The sequence below is a fragment of the Bos indicus genome, chromosome 11, assembly GCF_029378745.1.
Source record: "Bos indicus isolate NIAB-ARS_2022 breed Sahiwal x Tharparkar chromosome 11, NIAB-ARS_B.indTharparkar_mat_pri_1.0, whole genome shotgun sequence".
NCBI classification, from domain to species: domain Eukaryota; kingdom Metazoa; phylum Chordata; class Mammalia; order Artiodactyla; family Bovidae; genus Bos; species Bos indicus.
In genome coordinates this window covers 88,890,100-88,895,994 of record NC_091770.1, presented here as the reverse complement: position 1 = coordinate 88,895,994, position 5,895 = coordinate 88,890,100, and positions in this window count along the sequence as shown.

Sequence of the window (5,895 nt, the reverse complement as noted above, 5' to 3'; positions counted from 1 at the left end):
CTTTGTACTTTCCTCTCAATTTTGCTGCAAACCTAAAATTGCTCTTAAAAAAAAAAAGCACCTCTTCAATAAAAAAAAAAATAAACGGAAAATAGCAACCACTATAGAAATGGAAAAGATTGATTTGAGTGTGTTAGTGCCATTCAGTTTGTCTGTCATCACAAGTTTGAATTCATAGGCAACCATACACAGGGCTCAATGAATCATTAAAAGTGTTGCAAATTTTCACACTAGCAATAAGGTAAGCTCTATACCTGCTGTGAAAGCAGTGAACTTCTCAGCTTGCTTGCAAGGGAGAATTATTCACAATGTCCCAAACAAAGTTGGAGCTGGTCTTGTAGTAGGTTTGGGAAAGACTATTTGGCAAGGATTGGTGGACTCTGAGAAATGGATGTATTTTGCTTTTGAGAATTTTCAGCTATCACACTTGTGATCTCTGGAGTAAGGCTGACTTTCAAAAGCAAGTTCCCTGGAGTGAAACAGTCACTAATGAACCATTGTCTTCAATCTTAGGGCTGTCTTTGGTTGACTTAGCAAAACTAGGGGCTGTTATTGACTTTCTGATTTTCAGAAACATGATCCCACATGGGACTGAGGTTGTACAGATTGGCTGACTTATAGAATATGCGAAGTGATGTCAGGTTATCTTTAATTAACAGCAGTTACTTGTTTATAACTTGGGAGTTAGGCCAAAGAGCAATTGTTTCCTTTCTTAAATATATATTTTTAAAGTATTTTTAATTCTCATTCCCCTCTTCTGGTTTTCACTTATCCAAACCTGTGGGAGAGACCACAAAGATTATCCAGAAGTCTGTATGTAGAGGTATGGTTGTCAGTGTGCTCATTTGTGATCAAAGCCCCATTTACCATGGTGGGAAAATAACTCTGTTGACTTTTAAGGTTTATTGACAAAAGCCAAATATGGAACATCTAAAACTTCCTGACAAAGTCAATATAAGACACAACACAAAATCATTAAATATAGGACATGCCCTGTATCGGCATAAACTGGACATTTTGTCAATATATTACTTATTTCAACATGAGTAATCACGAGTATAATTAGCTAAAATGTTAAGATTAGGTATGATTATTTAATAGAGGGAGTTGATGCAGCTCTTCATCTATCTCTGTCCATCATTTCAGTCTCTTACTTGGAACTTAATGTTTTCACACTTCATGTTTCTCCTGAGGCACATGTGTTTGAGTGGAAGAATTCCAACATGAAAATCTCCAAGATGACACTCAACAATCTCACATTTAAAGCACAGAAATAAAGACATTAGAATATTTGTAAGTTCTCTTTTCATGGTCTAGACATTTAAGGCTTAAGGTATGTTTAAAGATTTCATTTTATCAAAAAACATCCAAATGCTGGGAAAGAGATAGACCATTTGGTTCACCACATCTCATTGTTTTTGCAATCTATTTGCAATCTAATTGTTTATTTAATGACCTCCCTCTTTTTGCCGTAACTATCTTGCCTGGTAAGCTATTCCACACATTTATGATTCTCTGCATGGAAAAAAAAAAAAGAAACACTTCCTGACATCTGTTCTGAATTTGTTTTTCTTTAATTTTCATTTATACCCTCTTGTTCTATCATCTGTGTTGGGCTCAAAATAGGAAACCATGTTGACATTTTCCAAACCATTTAAATTTTATGTTCTTTAATTAAAATCCCCCTCTTAACTAGATAGACATCTAACCTGGTGGGTAGATGCCATGATAATACATCTGAGGAAAGACAATTTTTTAATCTTTTCCACTCTCACAGGAGGGAAAAAAAAATTGAAGTTACAGTATTTCTGTGTTATCCAAAAACCAAAGAAGATATTCCTATACTTTTATTTTCTTTCCCCAAGGCAAGAACTAACTAAATGTGACTGAAACCAAGTTTGAAATAGTAATATGTAACTTCAAGACCCAGCAAGCTGGCACCATAGGGGTGCTTTTTATAAGCACTCTTTTTTTCTGGGCAATAGTATTTGTGTTGGTCAGAAACCCTGGCTATACAGACCAATTCCAAGTATCGCAGCTCATATATCCTGTTCTTAAAAACTTGGAAGCTAACATAAGCTCTTCTACTCTTGACCATTGTGAAAACTACATATATAAAAGGATCATATTTTTCTATGAAACTTAGAGGCCATATCAAACTTAAGTAGGCAACAAGTAAAAGACTTTCTTGGGATGAAGTCTTTAATTATGTTGTAACCAACATGTTCAAGACTAAATTATTTAAAAGCCATACATGAGGACTTCCCTGACAGTCCAGTTGTTAAGAATCTGAGCTTCCACTCACTGCAGAGGCTGTGAGTTCAATCTATGTTCAATCTCTGGTTGGGGAGCTAAGATCCCACATGCCATGTGGCAAAAAAAAAAAAAAAAAATGTACATGAACCATGCTCTCTTTAGGATTAGTATGTCCCTTCCCATAGTATCTAGAAGACTGTCTTGCAAGTCCTCGTTAAGTAGTTCTTCTTATCTTCTTTCACTTTAAATGGGTACATATACCTTAAAAAATTAAAATTCAGAAGAAAAGTTAATATACATTTGTTTATAAGTACTGTGCTAGGAATTAGACAAGGCTGATTTGGTACCTACCCTCACAGAAACTTACATTCTAGCGGGGACTTCAAACAAGAAACCAACAATCACATATTACAAATTGCAGTACGCTCTAAGAGGGAAAATTAGGGTGCAATGAGAGATTAATTAGAAAGCACAGGCTTTAGATTGGGTTGTCCAGGGGGGTTGCACTAAGTTACAGTGAGACTTGACAGGTAGGAGTGAAAGGAACAGTGTTCCAGGAGGATGGAGCAGCAAGTGAGTGATGGATCTGTTGCAAGGTATTGCCCAGCCAAGCCCCTTGGCAATGGGAGGAAGCACTGGGACAATGACGTCTCCCAATGTTCCTTCCCTGTGTCACCCAGGATGGAGTTCACTGATGAGAGGAAAGAGGAGGTGACCCCATGATTCTCCAAAGGCAGTTGCCTCAAACACGAGAGCAGAGGTGGGATTCACAGAGGCTTCTCCAGAGGCATTCGGAGTACACTTGTCTGACTGCCACAGACTGAGGCAGTTAGCAGGAGCGTGACCAAGGACTTTGGAGAATCATATCCTTTTCCAGTGAACTGCTGGGAATGGCCATCTTGGATGTTTCAGGCTGAGGTCTCAATGTCTGCTCTCATATTCCAGCTGGAGTTCCTCTTCTCCCCCAGAGATCTCCCAGTAGGCAAGAGTTCAGAGTTCAGTCCCTCAGTCGTGTCTGACTCTTTGCAGCCCCATGAATCACAGCACGCCACGCCTCCCTGTCCATCACCAACTCCTGGAGTTCACTCAGACTCACGTCCATCAAGTCAGTGATGCCATCCAGCCATCTCATCCTCTGTCATCCCCTTCTCCTCCTGCCCCCAACCCCTCCCAACATCAGAGTCTTTACCAATGAGTCAACTCTTCGCATGAGGTGGCCAAAGTATTGGAGTTTCAGCTTTAGCATCAGTCCTTCCAAAGAACATCCAGGGCTGATCTCCTTTAGAATGGACTGGTTGGATCTCCTTGCAGTCCAAGGGACTCTCAAGAGTCTTCTCCAACACCACAGTTCAAAAGCATCAATTCTTTGGTGCTCAGCTTTCTTCACAGTCCAACTCTCACATCCATACATGACCCCTGGAAAAACCATAGCCTTGACTAGATGGACCTTTGTTGACAAAGTAATGTCTCTGCTTTTCAATATGCTATCTAGGATGGTCATAACTTTCCTTCCAAGGAGTAAGCGTCTGTTAATTTCATGGCTGCAGTCACCATCTGCAGTGATTTTGGAGCCCAAAAAAATCAAGTCTGACACTGTTTCCACTGTTTCCCTATCTATTTCCCATTAAGTGATGGGACCGGATGCCATGATCTTCGTTTTCTGAATGTTGAGCTTTCAGCCAACTTTTTCACCTCCTCTTTCACTTTCATCAAGAGGCTTTTTAGTTCCTCTTCACTTTCTGCCATAAGGGTGGTGTCATCTACATATCTGAGGTTATTGATATTTCTCCCAGCAATCTTGATTCCAGCTTGTGCTTCTTCCAGCCCAGTTTCTCATGGTGTACTCTGCATATAAGTTAAATAAGCAGGGTGACAATATACAGCCTTGACATATTCCTTTTCCTATTTGGAACCAGTCTGTTGTTCCATGTCCAGTTCTATCTGTTGCTTCCTGACCTGCATATAGGTTTCTCAAGAGGCAGATCAGGTGGTCTGGTATTCCCATCTCTTTCAGAATTTTCCATAGTTTATTGTGATCCACACAGTCAAAGGCTTTGGCATAGTCAATAAAGCAGAAATAGATATTTTTCTGGAACTCTCTTACTTTTTCCATGATCCAGCAGATATTGGCAATTTAATCTCTGGTTCCTCTGCCTTTTCTAAAACCAGCTTGAACATCTGGAAGTTCACAGTTCACGTATTGCTGAAGCCTGGCTTGGAGAATTTTGAGCATTACTTTACTAGCATGTGAGATGAGTGCAATTGTGCAGTAGTTTGAGCATTCCTTGGCATTGCCTTTCTTTGGGATTGGAATGAAAACTGACCTTTTCCAGTCCTGTGGCCACTGCTGAGTTTTCCAAATTTGCTGGCATAAGGCAAGCCCTAAAGTCCACATTAATCCCCTTTATCCACAGAACATTTACAGTGACTCTATTTTCCTATCCAAGCCCACATCAACACAATGTGTGAAGATCTTAAGGAAAGAAAGCCCTCAGCATAGTCAAAGAAGTGAATACCAAAAAAAGCAAATCAGCACTGGCTTAGAAATTACCCTGAGAATATTCCACATTGTATCAGGTCTCTTAGCCCTGGAGCATTTAGATGTTGTGTGCACACATTTATTTTTTTTCAGTAAGTTTTCTCTTTTAGTCAGTGATAAAGATCCAACCTGGAGAAGGAAATGGCAATCCACTCCAGTATGCTTGCCTGGGAAATACTATGGACAGAGGAGCCTGGTGGGCTACAGTCCATGAGATTGCAGAGCTGAATATGACTTGGCAACTAAACAACAGAAAGATCCAACATGTCTAAAAAGCATAGATATGGTTGGTCTTTCCCTACTCTGAACTTTCTAAAAGGTGTGAGAAGTTACATGAAAGCATAAAGTGGTTTTTTACCTCCTCTCTTGGTACAGTGGTTTGAGCTCTGTACACTCTGGGAAAAGTGTACTATGTCAAGGAAAACTGCTTCCACAGTCTCCAAAGACCTTACCCAGCAGGGTGTGAGTGTTTAGAAATTACAAGTTAGCTTTACATTAAAACACATATAATTATCTGATTAAATATGGGGAAGTAATGTCCTGCAAAATATTTCCAGTCTACTAATCCTCAGCAACTCAAATAGTTTGCTTAAATAGAGAAAAAAATAAAATAAAAGACAGAGAGAGAGAGATCCTCTCTTGGATGGACTAGGACTATAGATTAGAGGATTTGTGTTGGCTTTTAACCAACTATACATTTTATTTCTACCCAATAAGATTGAGTTTACAAAAGCATCCAGGCCCAGGGGGTGAGACACAGATCAAAGCGTGATTCCATTCTTTATGGGAACTAGACTCAGACTTTGCTCAGTAAAAAAGCCATTGTAAGTCCGCTTGTTTAGTATCATAAAAAGAAGTAATCGTGGGATATTTACTATTTTTATAAATTTATATTTTTATAATTAAGATGTAAATTTCAGAGTAAAATTTCACCTTTTCAATGTAGACTTAGCCAGTTTAGACAGAGGCAGCAAAATCCACCCCCTCCCACCTCCCATCTCCACCCCAAAAGCACAAGATTTGAAACATAAAGTCCTTCTTTGGAAGAAAGAGCCCGGGCCCTTTTCCCAAGTCATCCAACACAGTCTCTGAGGATTTTC